This window comes from Corvus brachyrhynchos, unplaced genomic scaffold (assembly GCF_000691975.1).
Source record: "Corvus brachyrhynchos isolate BGI_N302 unplaced genomic scaffold, ASM69197v1 scaffold435, whole genome shotgun sequence".
NCBI classification, from domain to species: Eukaryota; Metazoa; Chordata; class Aves; order Passeriformes; family Corvidae; genus Corvus; species Corvus brachyrhynchos.
The window spans coordinates 466,022-488,626 of NW_008237895.1; the positions used below are offsets into that span (position 1 = coordinate 466,022).

The following is a 22,605-nucleotide window of genomic DNA, read 5'->3' on the forward strand; positions in this document are numbered from 1 at the left end:
GAACAGCAGCCACTACACCACATCAAATGGCACTTCAAGGCGACACACCTGCTCCCCGAGCAGAACCAGCCAGACCCAGTGCCTGCTGCAGAGAGCCCTGGCGACTCCTGAGGCCCTTCAGGACCACCAGAAGCACTGTGGTCAAAGTACAAATGTGATCAGCTCTCAGGAGGAGAAAGGTTTCTTACACCGATCAGCTGCAACCTGACTTAAGAAGAAACCAAAAAATATGGAGAAAAATAAAGGCAAAGGTAGAAAGGGCTGCAATATTTTATATCATTGATTGTATTCTCTCATTTTGTTTTGTTTTCATGGCACATAATGGACACTACTTTAAGCCAAAAGAGAATCTCAAGTCAGTGCTGACTATAAGAAAATAAAGACACCCTGTAACTCTGCCCTCACTTTAGCCCTAATTTCACTAACCATGTTATTCTCAGCACAGTAAAGTGGCTGAGGCCAAGTTACTCAGTGCAACTAGTCTCTCTGGTGCAGAAAAGGCTACAGCTACTCTCCAGATTCTATCTTTCTCATGGGAGTACTTCAGGAACACTGTATTTTACATCTAAAGCAGAGCAGGGCTAACATACACTTTTCCTTGGGAGAAAAAATCCTGTAATAGTCACTGGAGTGTGCACCAGCAAGAACCAGCACCTCACATCACAGCAATAAAATTCCCACTGCTGCAGTGCACTGCAGCACTGGCAGAGTCTGGAGGGTGGTCACCCCAGGGCTTTCATAAAGACCCTATTTGACTGTTCATTTCTCTAGAGAGGATGAGGATGTTCCATAGGCACTTTCAAGGACAACTAAGCCTAGAGTACAAAACACATCACAGGAGAACCTGGGAGGGAGCAATGGATCTCCAGCTTGACACATGTTGGAAAGAGTTCCCATCTGTACGGCAAATTGCTCAGTCCTCTTGAGTTGTATTCAAGTATTTTCTTCACACTGCCACAGCATGAATTTCACCTATATGGAGCTCATTACAGGTTCTGCATGGGCATACTTAATGCCTTCTTCCCTTTCTGTCTCCTAATACCTTCCCACCTTTAACAAAAGTTTAGCATCTGTATAGCCTTCATATTCTGTGTAGACACTAAGGACAGGACCCCAGCACACTGCACCGCACCTCTCAGGTGTGTCCCCCACACAACAACCCCACTGCCTACATTCCTACACAACTCCAAGGCTGCAGCCCTGCTGAAGGTGAGCAGATCCCACTGCTGCCAGCCACAGCTTCTGAAGCTCTGCACCTTTATCTGGGCCTATGCTCACTGAACAGAGTCTGACAGTCAGCCAACCCATCAGCATTTCTGAAGGCTTCCCCCAGCCAGTGGCTAAGCCAGTCCCCATGAAAGGAGCTGCTGATGTGCAATTTGCAGAGGAGGAAGCATTTCAGAAACACAGTGTGTTGTGGGACAGACCTCTGCCCACTCTACCAAATCACGTGCCATCTTCATATGCACAATACAAGAGCACATTTGACTGTTAAGAGGTTTTGGGGGAAGGAGACTAACATAAAAAGGATAAAATTCTGCCCACCCAGCATTCACTGAGAAGGGCTTTGTCCATTGCTGTGATTATTTGTGAAAATTCAAAATAAATCCGTTTTCTTGGTGGTAACAGCATCATCATCCTTTCCTGTCCCCTTTCCCAAAAACCCTTAATAGCAAAGGTATTTCACAGGCAAACATTTCTTTTTTAAAAGGCAGAGCTCATCTTATTTTAGAATCCACCATCTACGCCAAGACTTCACACTGTGCTGAATGCATTACAACATCTACCAAAAGTGCAAAATACATTTTAAAAATGGTCAGGCAATACGCTGAATAGTTGTGGTTTCTGAACACTTGCCAGTTTTAGTTAGAGGAGGTTTTTTTACCCTGTGTAACTTATGGGCACATTGAGAAAGATATGTGTAAAGCGTTCTTGCAATCTATTATATCACAGCAAGGCGATTTGCAAATGCCTTTGTTCACTCAAGCACAACACATCCAGAACTACCCCTGTATTTCCCTTCCCGTCATGTGGTGTTACTCCTTTTCAACTTGAAATACCATATAAAGAAATTACTTTCGCTAGTTACAAACACCAAAGTCTAGAATACAAGTATCTGGTTATCTGTGGGAATAGAATGCTGTGACAACCAGGGTAAAAGTTACTACTTTTTCCTTAATTTTAAAACCAAGATAAGTTAGCCCCTCAAAAAGAAAAATAGTAAGAATCACAATGTGCAAAATCTTAGCCTATGATGAGTCAGATTAATGAATGACTTGCTTGCTAGAACTGCTTGTGAGTACAGTACTGCAAGAACCAACCAGACAGAGGATGCAGGATTTAGGACTCATATCCAGATCATATGAAAATATGATCTGAACCTTTGCCAAATATCAGCATAATCCTGATTTGAGTTCGCAGATAGGTTGGGATGATTCTTTTCCCATTACACTTTAGTTATGGGCACTTCTGGAGAAAAAAGAGGAGACAGAAAAGTCAACAAACCAGCAGGCAGCCTTTGTGAAAGAGACTGAAACAGGATCAGGGTTCTCCCTAAGGAGAGGAAAATAGCTGCAGATGAGTCAAGAGAGAAATGTAGACAAAAGCGGAAGGCAGCTTAAAAGATTTTTAAAAGCCCAGCAACAAGAACTACTGGAACCCTGATTTCATTAAGCGGGTCAGAAATGACAGATCAGAGGGTGTGAAACCAGAACTAGTTGGTCATTTTCTAAGTTGTTTTTCAAAAGAAAATGCCAATTAGTCAAAACCAAAGCTTTTGGCAGGAATATAAACACTAAGTTTGTCTGGAACATTTTCTTGGGTACAAGATGGCATTTCTGATCAGAGAAATCACGTCCCAAAAGCCAGTGCCCTGGAACAGCACTCCAATCCCTACACCAAAGGTGAGGTAATCCCAGGCTGACAGTGACCCTGGACAGTGAGTCTACCTGACCTCACACAAGTAGTCTGTGGATACACCAGCCCAGAGAACTTCACAGTGCACCCAAATTAATAAACCCACCTGCTCTTTTGATGTACCTGGATCCTTTTCACCAAACAGACTCACACCAACCCTGTCTACTGTCTCTGCATCTTCCAGGAGGAACTACCTTGAGTGTGTCTGTACCCAAATCACACCCAAGCCATGCCATTGTCATGGGTGATCTATAGGTCCAAAAAAATCCACACATCTTAATATCACTAATGGTTTTGCTTAAATTTTGTCACTTCATTTTGACATGTAACTAAAATGCAAATTATATTCATATATTCCCTTATCCACAAAAAATTCATTCAAATCCATATAAACAAAAATTATAAAGCTGAAGAAAACATTTTCTCATGACTGAAAAAGAAAACCAAGATGAGGGTTTACTTCATTTCCTTATTCAACATTTTGTTCAAACCCATATATTCATGTGAATGCTTCACAGGCACTGGTTATACCAACACTCTGTTCAGCAACGGAAAGATGTCCCATCTGAGCTCTACAAGTTAAAATGTAGTCCGTGGCCATGCAACAGATATGTCTTTAACTTCTCTGCATATTTTTATTTTCTCTGTGGTTTTCAATTTCTATTTTATCTCTCCTTCCAGTTGTCCAGAGAGTTCTACTAACAAACCTTATGAAGTTCCTGTGAAAAGGAGACAGGCACTGTTCCTAGGAAAGAGGAGACTGCATGTTAGTTCAGTTCCAAAAATGGCTCCAGGTCCATAAAAACACCTCAGGAAACATTTGGTGTATGTATAGAGAACAAACACCTGCAGATTTCTACCTTAGTTACTCAAAAGTGCCTGGCTCCCATGCTTCTCCAACAGGTAAAATTCCTGAGGATTCATGTGCTCTGAGCTGATTTCAGGTTTTGGAACAATGACTGCATCAGCCACTTTCTTATGTATAGAAACAAATACAGCTACTAATTTTGAGAACAGTATTACTCACTCCTGAAACTGAGCATGCTGGTTATTTACAGCACAATTTACAGCTTGACCATTAGTCAGCTGTTAAATTTTGCCTCGTGATAAAAGGTTTAGATCTGCTTCCTGAACAAATATGATCAAGCTTGCAAAAAGTGAAAGCAGATGGGAAGTTTTATTGCAAAATTACTGCAGAAACAAAAAAGGAAGAAAATCAATGGTGAAATATTGATGAAAATAAAATTCAGATGGAATGAGATAATGTGCAAATCACTTGGTGAAAAATACATCTCCAAATATGTTTTAAGAGACATTTCAGTTCCATGGTTACACATTTAATTTTCCAAACCATGAAATGTTCCATTATTGCAATAGCTTTGATTGGCTGTGATTCTGCCAGCAAAACTACTACAGAATTGTTATAATGATAAATTTTGCTGCAAGAAAAGGCTATTATATAAGAATGACTCTTTCAGATATTTATAGAAAGAGTTTTTATTTATTTATTTTAAGAGGCTATAATGAGAGAGGCTGGATTGAAAACAAAGAAAGAAAATCGGGGCCAATCAATATAATGTTCTCAATTAGTCTAAGTTTTTCATATTTTAAATTGTTTCAAGGCTTCAGAAAAACACAGAAGGAATCTACAGCTTTTACTGGTATTTTTAAGATGTATGTTTTCACCTCTCTGTTATGACTGTTCACCGATTCCTTCCTTCCTTCCTTTCTGCCTCCTGTCTCCTGTCCCCACTTTTCAGCCACAGGATAGTTTGGAATTGAAAATATATTTTCCTGTTATCTTTCTCTCTATTTTTTTCATGACTATTCAGATACGACAACAATTGTCCAGAAACAAACTATAAATATATTAATATTTAGCTAGCTAGCTACTCATCCATGCATACAGATAAACATTACATAAATGTGTGAATCTGAGGCAAAATTAATGACAAAGGTCAAGAAATACCACACAATCCCACCATAATAAGCCTCAGAAAGAGTATCCAAGTATTGTAGTAATACATTGGAAGTATAATAAAAATTTAATGTAGAGACTCATTTTCATTTAAATTTCACAAGTGTTGTGGGAAATACCTTTCATCACCACTCCTGAAACCTGAGAGCAAAACCACCACTTGGTGCTAGGAAGTTCAAGTGTAAATTTGTAAAATAAATCTTCTTTTGTCCTTTGGGGGTAAACTAGATTAGCAGACAAAAGCAGGAGAAGTAAAAATACAGCTACAAGCACATTCAGCAACAAATAAAGGCAACAGGAAGGTGCATGTTGCAAGCAGCAGTCTGGTAAAATTATGTATTCTTTTCTTTTCAAATATAATAAAAAAGTTCAGAATTAAAATCCATTAGTGAGTAAGTTAATGGATTTGTGACAATCCCAGAGAACAGGCTTCATTGTGTTAAGCTCTCTATCAATCTGCTTCTGCTGGTATTTTCCATCCTCCAGGAATGACCCTACCTTCACTATCCAAAGGGAGATTCTAGCTGGCCCAGTGAAGCCCCAGTGTAGTGCCAGAAGTCAGGCATTAACCCAGCAACTATTAGTGCTCTTCCTTAACAGGCCAGGAAAAGAGAAAGCAAACACATCCTCACAGCTTTTACTGTTTTCTCCAGATTGCAGGACATGTCTTAAGACACAGCTGAGCATACAAAGGACAGTGTAATTGGTGGAAGTCATTGCTCTCCAGACCTGTGTCTAAATAAGTTTCCTTCTGCAACTTTCCTATTGTGGGGTGCCATGTTAAGGTGGCCACTGGTAAAAGATACTGCCAGAGCAGCAGTCCAAGAGGTCCTCACCTCACACGACCCTGTGCCTCTGTGATAAACCACCAGATGCCTTCAGTGTACAAACACCCAGTACAGGCCTGGAGGCCAGAGAGTGCTGGGGATGTCCTGCTGCTGCTGCTTTTTCCAAGCTGCTGAGCCATCAAATTGCCACCAAATGGTCAGAGGCACAAGCCTTAGTTTCACAGCTCTGCCACTTTTCATAGGGCACTCACTCCCAAACTATGGCATGCTCACATTTGTGTCACTGTGGAGATGCCCCCACCTCCAGTACCAAACTTGCTGGACTGAGTCCATCTGTTGTTGCCTCCCTCATTTTATGGCTGTTGGGAGCCTGGACAGACAGCTTGCAGTGCCTCTCAAAACACTGTGTAGGCAACACCATGGTCTGCAGGGCCAGGACCAGATTTCTAACACCATCACCATATGTCTCCAGTCAGAGCACATAGCATCGATGTCAAGTCCAAGGAAGAGCTCTCTCGTTAGACATTTCCAGGCTTCTCTTAGGCCATTCAGACATGCTCTTATGGTTCCCACCAAGTATCCTGCAGAGCCAGGCTTTTGGCAACAAAGCCCTTGCATTCACAAGTGAATAAGCGTGGAAATTGTCTCATTAATGGCTCTGCACAGACACACTGAACTACCTCAATAACAATATACTACCAGTTTTTCATCTCACAGAGGGCTTGAATAAATGAATATGCATCCCACCTCTGTATTAAAGTCACAATCTACTTGGTTGAAGTACTTAACTAAATTCCTCACTGAACATCTATTTCAACTCCACACAGAGCTGACTCAACATCCCTCTCAATGCCACACTCAGAAGGCAATGCTGTGGGACCTTGGAGGATGACGGTGTTCTGCACTGGAGGCTTTGAGAGTAAGATGATTCAGAATGAGTGATTCCAAAAGAGCCTCTAGATTCATTCCCATCTGCCCTACTCCCACACCACACTCAATGTGTTTCTTCCCACTCACTAATAACAGCTCTTGCCTCCTACATGCTATCAACACCTGACTGTCTTTTCTCACTGCAAGAGAGTAAGTGCTTATAATGCATTCAAAGCACAATTTTGTCTGACACATTTGTTTTAACTAATTCTCTTAAGGGATTTTTTTTTCCCTGCTAGAGCTGTTTCATTTGTAGGAGCAAATAAGCCTGAACGTCTCCTGCCACATCTGCTATCATCCCCTTATTCAATAGGCTGCTAAAGGTTACACTTCACAGAAGGGGATTGCCTTTTCCCACGCACACTGAACCTGATGAGAAAATCATGACCAGATAGGTACCTCTCCATTCATCCCTTCCGTACCTATCCGATATGCTGTGGCAAGCAAACAGCTGGGAATTGATTCATATGTGGGCAGTTCTACCTTTTCCAGCCTTGCAAACAAAATGCACCGATCTCAGGCAATACTCCACCTTGAAATACTTCCATGTCTTTCTCTTCTGCTTAGGTCATTATAGTTCTTATAGCCACCTTATAATTCAACAGACTGGGTTCAAGTGAAAAAATAAGATTGAGAGAACACAGTTAACACTCTCCCTGACCATGATTAACAGGACACAGCCCTGCTCTCAGATGCAGAGCATGTTTTCTTTCTCAAGTAAGATCATCATGGTGATTGGGACTCCTGGCAGCCCACAAGGGAATCTATCTAGCCAGAAGGCTTTAATGCTGGTTTAGGACTATAATGAATCAAAATGTTCTGCCAACATTGAGTTTTTTACTAAAGAAAATAAATAAATCTAGCCAGCAACATTTCTATGCTGGCTCCTCTACTTTTAAAGCGTTCACTTTTCCCACCTAATGATTAAACTCAGCAAGGAAAAATGAGAGAAGATAGAGAATCTAGGTTCAAAAAATTTCAGCATATGGAATAAAAAGTTTCCAAAGGCTCAGGCTGACTAACACCGTCATGCTAGAAAAATTGAGAGAGAAATACAGGCCAGCATGAACTCTAACCTTAATATTACTGCAACGTTATCCACATATTTTACCATGGTTTCCTAAAAAATGAGGCTCACACAGTCACATAGAGCCAGCTTGTCTGTGTCTGATTATAAATTCCCTCTCCTCCAGTAACTTCTGAAGCCATTGGCCAATTTTAACCAACTTTGCCAGAGAAGCAGAGGTCTGAGAAATAAACACCTCTTATTTCTAACATGGAGACAAGAGACACCCTCTGAAGAGCGAGGCCTTACTTTTGCACTTCCACATGTTCTGGAAGTTTGGGAGCAGCTTTGTGTTATGTTTCCCAGAACTCTAATGGGTGGACACAATGTTGGCACAGACAGTAGCTGCAACAGGCACTCACATGACATCACATACAGGACCTTGGCTATCTCCCCTCACTTACAGGGAGACCAAAGTGAGGGACAGGAGCAAGAAAGACGTCCAGTCTGGTAAGGCCAGCAAAAAACTGCCAATGATTTCATCAAGTTGGGCACAATGGGCCCTCAGCAATACAGTCAACAACTCTAAACACTTTCCAAGGCACGTCAGAGCTGCAGGGAGATACTCTTGCATCAAGCTTCTCAAAAGCTGCCTTCATTTGGTTCCATGCTGTCCTGCAACACAAAGTCAGCAAGTGCACTTTCTGAGCATGACATCTGTGCTTGCAAGAGAGGGAAGACAGCACTCCGATATACACAGGTGTTGCTGTTTAAAGCATGTGCCCAGAAAGCTGAGTGTACAAAAAGAGAAGCGCCCTTTGTGCACTCTTTTGGGAGCCAGGAGCCACATTAACAGCTGCACAATGGGAGGAGAGTAAGCAAGATCAGACAGGTCAATTAGATGCAGAAGTAAATGGGAAACCTCAGCTACAAATTTTCTGTAGAGCCTAGGTTCTGCAGGAGCACAGGAATTCACCAGTCTCACTATTTATTTGGAATCATGAAGGTTTTCCACAACCAGGATTTTCCAGCTCTCTTATAAACGGTGTACTGCACACTCTTATGAGCCAGTTGTTTCCTGCTTGGTTAAATAAGCTCACTACTTACTCTAAATTCCACATGTTTGCAATCACAATCAGCTGATCTTATCTCTGCAGAGTTTTATCAGGTGTAAGAATTAACAGGCTCTACACTCCCTCAGACAAGGGAGAAGGAATACCTAGGTGAGCACCTTCCATGCCCACCTTCCCACCACATTCCACACACTCACACACATGTGCCAGACAGCACAGGGCAGCCAAGCCCCTTGCTGGGACCAGGGCCTCCTCCCCAGCATGGCCAGCAGAGCCCTTGCAGGTGGGACCAGAGCAGGGGAGGGTTGGCCAGGGTGCTGCCTGCACCCAGCATGCGAGGGAACCACAGATGACGGCAGCACAAGTATTCCCCGGCAAGACTTCAATTCCTCCATGTTCATAATTCCCTACTGTCACTGCAGAGGTTCCCAAGGACTCTTTCTTGAGCCTTCTCAGAGGTGCCAGGGGAAGGGAGTATTTCACCTTCTTCTGCTGCCCAAATAGAGCATGTATCAACCAGCACACCCACCACAGTTATTCTATAAGGAGCAGCTGGTAGTCTTGAAAGTCATGCCTGAATATGAAGCTACAAATCATCATGATTTTCTTAAACTGATGCTGAAGGCTCAATGAAATACAAAGCTCTTGATGCTAGACATTGTACCAAAACCAGAATGAGGGTGTCCCTGCTTTGGACTCAGGGTTGCCACAATATATTAATGTTGACCAAGAAGATTCCTTGGAATCTGTTCAACTCCACAGGTATTTTTGGAAGTCTTACTCCTCTGCTGCTCGACTTCTTCAGTCTTACTGCCAAAGCAGGTCCTCATTCCCTTACACAAAACCTAGCTCTGCACAAGATACTCCATTCAAGACACTTCTGCAAAGCCATGACTGCCAGGCAGTTAAATCTAACCACTCCGTTTAGTTGGCTGCCCACAGCAGCACGAAGCCCTACACAAAGGCTGCAAAACACTAACAACCTGCCTGCTAAATAAATTGAACTGGGTTGATCTTCAAACTCTTGTGGAAAGATCACTTCCAGGACCTGAGTAAGCTAGCATTTAAGAAGCTCAAATACTTCCACAGCATGCTGCAGTCACATCTGTAATTTCTCCCTTGCTTGCAAGAAAAAAATTGCAGAACAGGCCAGCAATCAGGCCACAAACAGTTTTTAATTCAAAGAAACAGAACTGAAACACTGAAAATACATACTGAAGTTGTAATCAATATAAAGAGTTGTGCATGCACCTCTTCCTCATTATATTGTGATTTCCCTCTCCATCCGTTTATGTGCCTCTCCTAAGCCCTCCCACACCGGATACTTCCAGAATCCCTTGCTTACCAACCTGCACCTTCATTTAACCCTCACCCCTACTTCTGTCTCTCCCTGCCCCTCCATCCAGAAGTCTCCCTCCTTCCTGGAACATAGCATTGCTCCTGTTGTATTCCAGAGTACCCAAGCTTTGGGTTTCCCTGTCCCTCTAAGTACACAAGACAGAGGAATTCCCCTTTCAGACTATGTACCTTTTGACTTTTGCTACCATATGAGGGAAAACACTTCTCCATCCACAACATTTCTATATAAAACAGTCCTGTGTTAATCTGGGCACAACTTTGTTCACTTGGCACCTGCTAACCTCTCACTGGGCTGTCATATCACAGACAAGCTTTCAGACTTACTTTCCCCAAAAGCCAAAGAGGCAGGTCAGGTCAGTTTTAGGACACTAAAGAGAGAGAGCCTTTGCTGGCTGTGATTCTGCCCTAATGGTCCTCTCAGTCAAGAGGCCTCCTCAGGTCATGGTGGCCATTTATAACCAGGATTTGACTTCAGTTTAAATTATGCAAATCACTTAAGTTTTGCAAAAAAAATCAAAAAAAAAAATCAACACTTCGGCACAGTTTCCAGTGAAGGCACAATGTTGTTGCAGCCTGAGACCAGTGAGAAAAGCTCCTGATGTCAGCACTACTGAGGTGGCAAACAGCATCCCCCCAGGAAAAAGGCCTCCACACCTCTGGCATATTTCCTCCATGAAAATGTGCTGTAAGCTGAAGTTTCAGAACTGACACATCCCACCCTTTGTGACCCTTCACTGTTTTGCTGGCTACCTCACCGCAGTCTCGTAACAGCTATGTGCCAGCAAGTGGGGTGGAAAGTACCTCTGACCACTGAGAACTGCTATTCCACACAGACTTCACACCAACACAGACCCTGGCACAAGCTGCTACTGCAAACTGAGGATGGCACCTCCACAGATAAGAGCACAGAAGGGCCTCAGGAAGAGCAGTGTGCAGTTTCTGTTTTGGTAATGAATCACAGAACCACAGAACCATTTTGGTTGGAAAAGACTCTAAATAACAAGTTTGATTAGGTGTTTTTTGAAGAGACTTGCAGTGTTTTCTGCACACTTTCCTACCCTTTAAGCAAACAGACTCTATGGTCATAGAGGAAAACCCCTGAAAACTGATAGCCATGATCTCTCACCCTTACAAAATAACAACATATCAGAGCATTCCACAGTTTCTATACTTGAATAAATACATAACATAAATACAGTTGTACAGATGATTTACAAAATGTCAAATTAAGCTCCATGGGGACTTCTTTGTTTTTAAATGACAGCATTTCCTTTGCAAGTAACTCTACAATAGTCAGGCTTCCAGAGCTTAGAACTCACAATTTTTCTGCCAGTTTTTTCACTCTCCAGGATTGTTTCTCTTCATATCATCAAAAGGACTGTTGCTCACTCCTGGACAATGTTATCTTTTGGGACACTGACCTGTTTTGGGCCTCTGAGTAAGGCTGAATCTTCTGTGTGATAAGAAACTGTCCAAACCCCTTCTGAATGTGTTGCAAGGCAGACAGGGATTTCTAAAACTGTTTAGAAAGTTCTTCCATCCTGTACATATTTCTCTAAGCAAATATTTATTTAACTGACTAAAGTATTAGAGATATAATTTTATTTAAAGACATAATTTCAATTTCCATTTAAAACCACTTTATTAGTTCACCATTTAAGACATACTCAGCTGAAGCATCATGTCAAATTGCTAGTGTAGATGCAAATATTTTATTCTAAAAATTGCCAAGTAACACTGATTCATAATGCAGACACATCAAATAAAGAGTGGAAGTTAGTAGTTTCAGTGTTTCTGGCATGCTTTCTTAGCAACAAAATTTGTTTTATTCCAAAACCTAAAAACTGACAAGTATTTAGTCTTGGATACAATGGGATTTGTTTTTATTTTTCACACTTTTTGCATATATGAAAGAGATTTTTTACATAGTATTTCAAAACAATAATGTCTCTTCCACAAATATCAGTAGGACTGCACAAGGAAATCAACTTTGTCTCTGAATTTATTCACGGAAGCTGTACAAACCTAGTAGAAACTCTACTTCAATATCTGAGTCTCAGTGGCTCTTCCAGCATTTTCTAGGACACCAACAGTTGTTACTACAGAACTAGAAGTCTCTTATTTTTCAGGAGATATCCCAATATAAAAGACTAACATGCTGTAATTGCTCTTGGTTGATGGATTCAGCCTAGAGAAAAGCAAATGAAGAGCAAGTGAAAGCAACTGATTCCTATCACCAACTACACAAAAAGGCCAATGCATTGGACTATTCACAAGAGGAAAGAAAACAGCAGCACAGGAGCAAGCATTTTCCAAGAGAATTTTAAGTCACAAAAGCCAATGATACAAGGCTCCAAAACTACAGGAGGAGATGCAGCTGATTATACTAAGGAGTTAATTTAAAATATGACAACAGCAGACAAGTTATTTATCTGAGATCTTTTAACTCAGTACCACAAGGAATAGGAACATGGAGTATTACTCTGTCAGGAGATGTGTTAGGTCAAGAAATTTGTTAGTATTTTACATCTAAAGCCTCAGTTTGGGGGACTGCTCTCTTTGCCATCTTGTAAAGTCATGCATACAACAAAGTTCAGAACTGTACTAAAAAACCGATTTATAAAATCACAACAAGAAAATCTACTATGCAGTTTAAAAAAGAGCTAAACACCTCCACTGCAAGCATGTGCTAAACAGCAAGGTGTTAAATGGGGTCTGCTGAGATTGCCAAAGTAGCAATAAAATAGTTCAAGACTCCTTTAACCTTCATTTCTCTGAAAGAAAATACAAGGCATTTCTTAACAATTTCAGTGGGCATAAGGCAGGGATTGCAAACCACAAACCCGGCCTTGTAGTAAACCTTCTGAGGAAACACTGGCCCTTTTTCCCAGAAGAGCATCATTATAGTTTAGTCTCTATTCTTCTAATGTTCTGTTTTCCAAAGCTAAAGCAAGATCATCCATGAGGACCAGATGCTTAAAAAACCAATAAATATTCTAAGAACTGATATTTGGTTGAAAAAACGACTTTGATAGAAAGTGCTTCATCCACCTCCCAATAATACTGAAGCACTCAGTCACACTCAAAGTTGTGCAAAACCAAGGAAAAGTTGAACACTCAGTGGAAATGATTGGTGAGAGTCCCAAATCCTGCAGTGTTCAAAGGTGCTGTACGTGCAGTATGAACTAAAATCACAGATTAACTTGCTTTTCTAATGTTGAGGCTACATACACACCTTTTCCATGTGAGAGAGTCAGCTGAACTGGAGTAAACATGCATCCATTCCAGGAAGATGGATTGGACAGTTGAGCCTTGGAAACATGTGAGCCTGCAGCACAGTAATGTGAAAAAGGTGCTCTCCTGTCAATGAAATATTTTTTTTCTTGAAAGAGTTCAATAAAAATGTTGATAACCCCACCTACATCCCCAATAAGCTCATTCAGAACTGTTGGAATAGCTGTCCATAAAACAGTACAAAATCACCCCAAGCAGAAGCAGATGGAACTTAACTGAAACAGTGGCAAGTGCATCTTACACAGCACTTACAGCATGTTTTGCCTCAGGGTTTATATATTTGCTCACAAAATTCTACCATAAACATCTGAATGGGTTGTAAAGATACAAGGCAAACTAGATCATTTCAATCATGCCAAATTTCCCCTGCCCAATTTTGGCTCCTTTCTCTCAAATTTGCCAAATTTAGGCATTTTCTAATACCTACAGAATATAAACAAGCCTTTTTGGTAAGAAGTATTTTCTTCAAATCCCAGTCTTGGTGTTTCAAGCTATATAATCCTAAAGCCTTGTCCCTACAAAGGACTCCATGCTGTATGCTGCGAGAATTCTACTGCTTCTTAAGAAGTTCTTAAAAATGTTTTCATTTTTTAAAACACCTTTCCTCAAATCCCAGCTTCTTTACCATGCTACTGCTCTCTCTACATTCCAGTAGAAAACTGCTCTCTCTACTCCTTTTCCAGTCATGTGGAACCTGTAACAATTAGAAGTTTCTGCTTGTCTCTGCTCTGCCTCACTCTTTACTCCCCTGCCAGTTGCTGCTTACAAAGTAGATACCTGTCCAATGATTAAATCAGTTACTCAAAAATAAATTAAATGCTATTTTTAATGGGCATTTATTTGAGGGAAAAATATCATTGCATTCTAATATGTTTCGTTTGATGCAAAGCAAGAGCATTTTAATAAATAATTCATATCAACAGAATACAAAATTTACCAGCCTACTACTTTTAGAAATATGAATACAATGAGATAAGATGTACATACACACACGTACTCAGCTGTATTGTATTTTCAGATTCCCATTATTACAATAGTCCTTATCATCTCTGATACATGGAAGTTCCTGTCTGCAACAGGGTAAAAGACAGATTTCTTGCTAATGTATGTCTCAGTAAATTAGATAAGGAAAAGAACAGAGCATAACATTTACCCCTCACTCTGTAACTTGGTCAGTTATGCAAATACAAGTAACACCAAAAAGTAAAGACTTTGGAAGAATTATCATCAGCAGGTCTCTTTAATTTGGCCTCAAAAATTCATGGAGACAGATCTCCAAGGGTCAGTCTATATTTCTATATATATGTCCAGGCAAAACCTGCAATTTTTCTATATGGCTACAGTTCCCATACAATGTCCAAGAGAGAAGGTTGAAACTGAAGTAGTCCACAAATGTTCCTAGCACAAGCAAGGATCCTTGCAACCCACAAAATGCAGAGGCATTTTTTAGCATTTCAAAATCACAGTGATAAAATGCTTTATTTGTGGAAGTATAAGTCAGTCTCTGGGCACCACCTGAATTCTGATGTTGAGTAGTAAGATAAGTAGGGTTCACAGGCAAAACAAGTGTGCAGAGAAGAGTATCAGTGAACATGGGCCTGGAAACAGACTCTGCAGACTGAGCATGTTGCTTTGAAATCCTCAAGATGCTGCTGAGGCATGAAGCACATGCACTCTACTCCCTACCCCCAAAACAGACTCATTCCTAGTATTCATTTGGCCAATGACCTCAGTGAGAAGAGCATTAAGTCCCTGTTGAAAATGCAGATTTGCTACAGAAACTCTATAAAAAGTAAATCAAATTACAAAAAAAAAAAAAAATCTCTAAACAGCAAGTGTTTCTTTCATCTGTTCCTGACTTCCTTATTATTTCAGTGTTGGATGTAGAAGAGTAAATAAATCTCATTTTATATCTGTGACACAACTCCCAGCTGTGGTTTCCTCAAGTCCTTCCAAAGCAGCTTTTTGGCAAGTTAAAATGATTTGGCACAATCATAGTCACAGAAAATATATTTTATTCCTAAAAGGATTATTCAAAGTTTAACTGGCTGTAAGAGCACCACATCCACTGACACTCTCAGAAACCAGAGAGAACTGATTCTCTACTGCCTGGCATACACCCCTCACACCTTATGAAAATTTCCTCCAATATCCTCACTTTGAAAACTGCCAGCTTTATTTCAAAAACCAAAGATACAGCAATAGGTATTGTGGCAATGTTCATGGCTGGGACACTTGTTCATGGGAACCCTACTAAAACTCTGTTTTTAAGTCTCACTTAGGCTCAACAGCCAAAATTCAGCTCTGAGTTTGGACCTTCCTGTGCTGAACCCAAACCACTGCTATGGGGTGAAATCCATTAAAATCCTCCAACAGTTTTCCCATTGAGATTGTGACACAAAAGTGTTTCCATTTCAGTATCTCCTGAATAAGAATCATTTATTTTTACAGTGCGCCTCCAGCATTTCCCACACACTTACCAGCTGAAGAGAAAAATCCTCAACCCCATTCTGAATTTATCATCACAACACCTGCTCTCTGTCAAAGCTCACTGAGGACCCCAAACAAACCATCCTCAATGGGCCTCCAATCACTTTGCAATTTTGTGTTGCTTTTCAGCATGCCAGGCATATCCCAAACAGCCTAACCCACAACCAGATGGTCAATACACAGGGGGAGACACCCACAGACTTTAAAAACAAACAAACAAATAAATCAGAATTACCAGTATTTAGTGTCTGGTTGTGTTGCAGCATTTAGGCCAGGACCTTAAAAAAAGTGCCTGAGAGCACATTCACAATGTAGGAACCCGCTCCCAACCTAGACTTTATTTCTGCCAACAGGTTGAGTGGGGAGCAGAGGGGGGGAATAAATCTAAAAAGCACTTCCTCTCCCCCCGTTCCACAAATGCATTATTCATAAAAGCCAGGGATTTTTTTTATTACCTGGGGATTTCACTTTTATTATGTTCAAAGGACTGTTTCAGAGAGCACTCACTCCCCTGCAGGCAAATACGCTGGGTGTTTTTACACGGCAGTATAAATTACAGTGAATATCTAAATAATACTGGCAAAACCTCAACAAAATAGAATAGCCAAAAACATTAGGGACAAATTGCCCTTGCACAATTTATTTCATTGTTTGGTGGAACTCCACAGAGAATCTGGGGCCCCTAGTATACTGTATCTAAATTGATTTATTCTTACTATCACAGGGGAAGTCAATAAACTACTCCTTTGCATAAGTTATACCGACATTAAAAAAAAAATCCTAAAAGACTACACAAATGGCTATTTTTCCTCAACTCCTGAGCGTCTACAAAGAGGTGAGCCACATAAAGATATATGTAGTCATTCTCATAAACCTGATTAGTAAAGACAAGGCATAACCACAGCTTAAAACAGAGAGAGAGAAAAAAAACAATGCTTTTTTTTCCACTCTCAACAGAACATATTTCAGATGCTACCTCTGCTTGTTGTAATCACATTTCCAGTCTGAATCACAAATACTCCAGAAATCTATCTTGCTCTGAAGAGCCAAAATATTTATTTTTATTTGACCTCCTACTAGGTGCATTCATGGGAAAACAAATGGATTCTACTTGGGGCATGTCCATTTGTGCCTGTATCCCAGAAACCTGAAACCAGGCCAGCATTCTTCTGATTGAATAAAGCTGAGTTGTCTGGGTTAAATCTGTTGTCAATATGCCTCGCTTATGCAGTGAAATAGTTTCTTGTTAAGCAAGACAGAGATTTACTGTAGGCAAGATATGGACTTCAAATGCATCAGCATGGAAGGGAAGGATAGAAATGTATTAATTCTTCAAGAAACACTGGATAAATGTACTGTATACCTTAGCAGGAAGCTCTTTTTCTATGAATAATCATGGTCTTGAGTCAACAGACTTCGCCTATTTAAGCTATCTCTTGCATCAGAATCCAATTATAGCAAAGCCTACAGAAAACAGGTTTGGCACACTTTAATATTTTGGTATTGATCTAATTTAGCTCTGGTTTCAATTACAACAGGGAGCATTTTTTCAAGAGATAGATTTTGTTTGTTGGACTCTAAATTGCTTTTTTTCCTTATTGTCTCTGATCCCACTATCTGGGTACTTTTTCCATGCGTATTGCTGCAGTTTTAGAGGTTTTACCCATTTTATTATGAACTTTTTACAGGAAAGACATCAAATCCAGCTTTTCTAAGTAATAAGGAGTGAACTCAATACATTTAAAAACTGGGCTGGCGTTTCTGTAGCAACCATTCCACAGTGATGCAACTGAATTTGACATCAAAGAACAAATGTATCAAGTCATCCTGACAACTGAAACACTTGCTTTAAGAAGAATGCCTACATCTATCTGGAACAAAGACGGATTTTCCTAAGTAAAATGAGTATTTTATTTAGTAATATATGCATACCGTATCATCCTACTTGAGGCATCTTTTCTCCCATCAATGTGCATAACTGCCACAAAAATTAGCTGAAGTTATCCGCAGAAACTGAGGAGAATAGGTCTTTTTATTTCATTTTCAGATGTATGGAAGAATTGTCTCATTTTCCATTTAATGACATACAGAAGATATATGGAAGAAATTTTCTTTCTTCCCGCTGAATTTGGCTTTAAACTCTGCAGCTTTATGTCTTACATTCATTGAAGGGAATGTCATCTCTACAACCCAAAACAGTTACACATATTTATAAACTACATCTAAGAAATTACCCCTGGTTAACAATATGTACCTTTCAGCTACAAAGCCCAAAGCCTGACAACAGGAAAATTTTGCTGCACTGTGCTCTCCCAAAATACAAATCGCATATGTTGATAATCTGGAATGTTTGCTGAATTAAAGGAGGATTATGAAATCATATCAGTGATTAGAATCATACACTGCTGAAGGCAGATAGCTGGAGTGTTGAAATTTCTAAAAAGGAAGCTGTCAAATAGTAGGAAGCAATTTGCAATGATCCATAGCTTTGTGAATAAAATTGCAAACCTAGTGCTCTGTTAAACTCCAAGAAGTGATAAAATTTGAATTCAGGGTTTATAATTCTGAAATGAAGTCCATTTCATGGACTGCCACAATTTCTAGAAAAACATAAGAGATAAAGGAACATTACAAACTCACTGGAACCGAGACAGAGTTCCTAGTGTTTCTTCAAGCATGAAAAGGCATGACACTCAGGATAGACTGCTTTTTAAAACTCCCTGTTGGTATTGCTGGATGTGAGATACAACTGTTCAGCCCGAAAGAGAAACATGCAGTACATCCCTCTCCAGCCCAAACAGCAACAAGAACTGTGCAATTTTTTAGCTCAAGGTAGCTTCTACCTGCAACTTCCTTCTGATGTGGAAGAAGAGTACACCCAAAAATTGCAGCTTGTGCTCTTGAGACTGTTTTAGAACGAAACCCATTTCAAAATAATTCAGGTGCTTTTCAAATGTCATTAAAATAAAAATAAAAATTTATTTAGGCTGCAATATGTCAAAGGCTTTTGCATCTATATTGGAAAAATGGATGTGCTCCTGTCTAACCAGAGCACCTGCCATTGAGGCTCCAGTTCTTCCAACACAGATTCCTGTAGTTAGATGTCAGGGGATCATTACTTGAAAAGAAAAAGCTCATTCCAGTAACAATGGTCGTTTGTGTACAGGCTCCTGATGAGAGACACCACTTAAAGATTCAACGCTAGTTTTAGCATTTCTGCTTCTTTGACCAGGAAAAACCTTTTAATTTGCAAAACTTAAGCTGCAACATTGAAAATGCCTCATCTGCACATGCAAGGCTTCGCCCAACAAGCAGCTCTTTCCTGGGAGCAGGAGAGCAGGTACAAGCTGTGGTGTGGGGAAGTAGCAAGAGGCCAGCAAACACTCTGCAGACAAGGTCCCGACTCCATTTTTACTACTATACACCAGCCCTGGAAGCTGCTTCTTTCCCAGCTGCCCATCTTCTCTGGGCTGTAGTGACTCAAGGTGGGCACTTCTCCGTAAGTGCCATTAGTGAGGGCTGGTGAACTCCTCTGGAGTCTGTCCTGGCTCACACGGAATTACCGTGGCATCAGGAACATGTCACTGCCTGTTTGTGCCCAGTCTGGCCCACAGGCTCAGATCCGCAAGGGAAATCAGGATCCTGCTAAGTCTCAGGCAGTCCCAGAGCTGTGAAGGGGCATTCCCAGCACCTGGCTGGTTCCATTACAATTGGTGTGGTTGTATCTGTACAAGGAGGGGCTTGCCAAGTTTCCTTGAGTTCACGTTTATTGCTGCCGTGCCCCAGGTAAAGCAAACGGCAGGTAATTTGAGCATTTCTGTCCTTATTTGTTTGTGTTCCATAGGATTTCCTCGGCATAGCTGACATCTTGGGCAGCCTGCGTCCTGCTTCACGCACAGACTTTATACCCATCGCACCACCGCGGTGAGGGGCTTTTTTATTTCAAAGCAAGCCACTGAACACTACCCGACCCCCAGCCCCAGCGCGGAGGTGGCCGGTGGCAGGTCCCCAGGCCGGGCTGCCCTGGCCGGCGCCACCGGAACGGGAAAGCCCTCATCGTTCCCGATTGTTTTCCTGAATGCCTCAGCGAACAAGGGCGAGAGGAAACATCAGGGCCTGGCCGGCGGCCACGGCTCGCTCGCGGCAGCTGCCAAGGCAAACATGCTCCGCCTGCGCCGCCTCAGCCGCGGGGTCCCGGCCCGGGGGGACGCGGCCCTTCTGTGCCGAGCGCGGCCGGCTTCTCACAGCCCCTTCGTGCCAGCCCGGGCAGGGGCAGCCGGGGGAACCTCCTCGCCCCTCAGAGCGTTGTTCTGCTTGGAACAAAACCTGCCCGCAGCCTCGGAGGTAGAAAAATAAAAGCAGTTTCCTCTCGCACAGGTGTTGTGGGGCTGGGGGGAGCACCACAGAACACACCGGGCCATGCCAGGGGAGCCGCCATGAGCCCTATTGCCCAGCTCCAGCAGGATCGGATCCTGGGAAATCCTCCCACAGCAGCCACTGGCTCTTGTAGCGTGCGGGAGGGAGAGGAGGACGAGGTACAGACAGAAGTGCTGCTGTCACCAGGTTGCCTTTGCCCACACATCCTCTGCCCGTGCCCAGGCAGTAGTAAGGCTGCAGGGTGCCCCATCCAGCCTCCCAAAGAGCCGTGTCCTGGTCACCGTCCAGCTGCCCATGGGGCAAAGCCGGGCTAGGATTTTGCGTTTTGAGATGGGCACGGTGGGAGCACATGTGAAAGCAGTTAACTGTGCAGTTATTTGGTCACAGAAATTTACATGCTCAGCTGCTGAAGCAGGAGGCTGTATGGTTAACTGGAGATGTTTAATAGATTCGTAGCAATGGGTGATGGGGCTTTTATGTCCAGTAATCTGTTCAGCTCCAGACCAGGAAACAGACAGTGAGTTCGTACCTCTAAAGCATTCCCTTCAGAGCAGGGGCAGAGGCGTAAAATCCAACCCAGGGCAGAGGCAGGACGAGCCATGCTTTACTCTCAAATCCAGTCACCTGTGGGATCAGAACAGCTGACATGCTGCCAGGAGATCACTTCCTCCCACTACCATTTTCCAGGCTCCACAGGCAAAGTTTGGGAATCATCATTTTACAAGCATCAATAACTTGCAAGAAATTTTCCAATCTCTACCAACATGTTTTGAGTTTGCAAGAAGCTCCATTACAGAGACAGCTCTTTAAAAAGTAAAAATTAGGGAGATCAAGATAAGAAAATAAATACTGCTGACCTAGCATTCCTTTGCAGGGGTGAAACACAAGGCAAATCTGGCATTTCCTATTGCTCTTTGCAAACATTGCTTCTTTGGAGGCAGGATGGATGGAGCAGTGGACTCGGGCTCAGGACACCTGGACTTCATTTCCAGCTGTGTCACTTATCTGCTGAGTAACCTTGGGATATTGCTGTAAAATGACACTCAAAAAATCTATGAATGAGAAGTGCTGCACAGGAACTAGGCTCTTCTGCCATCTTCCCACAGCACTGACACGCAATCCTATGTCACAGCTGGCATTTCTGTCACAGCTTGCTTACAGTCCTCATCCTACAAAGAGTTCTCTGTGGAAGGGCCTTCTAATAGAGCAGTTCTGTTTGCAAGAAATGAGTCCAAAAGAGATGTTTGAAGCCAGAAGGATACTTCTACCTGGATTTTTAATAGAGTTAAGATCCAGGTTACAAATTAAAATCCACAGGACCAAGAGAGCATTTCAATTTCAGGCATATACTCTGTGGCATTGACATTATTCCTTGTATTTCTAAAGTCCCATTCACAGCAGCTGCAATCGAAAAAAACCCAATAATGGTAGGTGATAACTAGGTCTGTTCAGTCAGACAAAAGTACCAGTCAGATTCAATTTCTGTAGACTACTGGGATTTTATGCCATTGAGAACAGTATCCATATGGCTGTAACACCAGTTTTCCATACTCTCAGGTAAAAGGTTCCCAGAAACCAAAATAAGGTTGAATCTATTTCAATCCTGCCCTGTTTACATATGAGGGGACACCTGTTTTCATGTAAATCCTTAGCAGAAGCCAGTGAATTGATGTGCCTGTAGGACTGAGGCCTCCATTTTAAAATCTTTAAGGGATTCTTAACTGAGCTTTATCATCAGGAGAGGATCAGTTTAACATCTGAATCTCCTAGGAGCCATATATGTGATTTATCTGCCTGAAGGTATAGAATCCCATGCTGCCTAGGAAACAGAACCTTGTACAGGCCACGGGACATTTATCTTACCTTAATGTTTGTTAAATACCCATTGCCAAGCTCTCTAAATATTGAGCGTCAAAAAGATTAGTCAGAAAAACCTAAGAATCACACTTATCTGATGCAGCAATACCAAATCCTTCATGATGTCTACCAGAGCGAAATAAACAAACTCTTGTAATAAAACCTTTTTTTCTTGTAAAACAAATCCAAGTTTTTCATAGGTTTAGAAAGTGTGGTTCTGGCCAAGGCAGATAAGTGACCAAAACAGCAATGAGGGGCTATATATACAAATATATTGCTTTGTGGATAATTTTACCTATTTGCACTAAGTTATTCATTAGCTGAACATCACTGGCATGTAAAGACTGGCTCTAACCAAATAATGTGAACTTTTTTTCCCATGTTTGCTGTTGTCCACACATTGCAAAATTCTCATATGTATCATGAAAGACCTTATAGGCCTATATCTCAAACAGCAAGAAGTCAAAATTATTATCAGATATGTATCTTCAGCTGCAACTTCTTCACTGTAAGAGACAACGGGTGCACTCACATTGG

At 41.6% G+C, this 22,605-nt stretch overlaps 1 long non-coding RNA gene across 1 annotated transcript in view; it reads right to left on the bottom strand.

Annotated features, from left to right (window-relative positions):
- The window catches only part of LOC108446385, a 254,649-nt gene that overhangs the window by 188,999 nt on the left and 43,045 nt on the right, over positions 1 to 22,605 (bottom strand). The window contains exon 5 of the long non-coding RNA XR_001861558.1: positions 13,286 to 13,410. This is a non-coding gene — a long non-coding RNA (uncharacterized LOC108446385). The remainder of the gene's footprint in view (positions 1 to 13,285; positions 13,411 to 22,605) is intronic.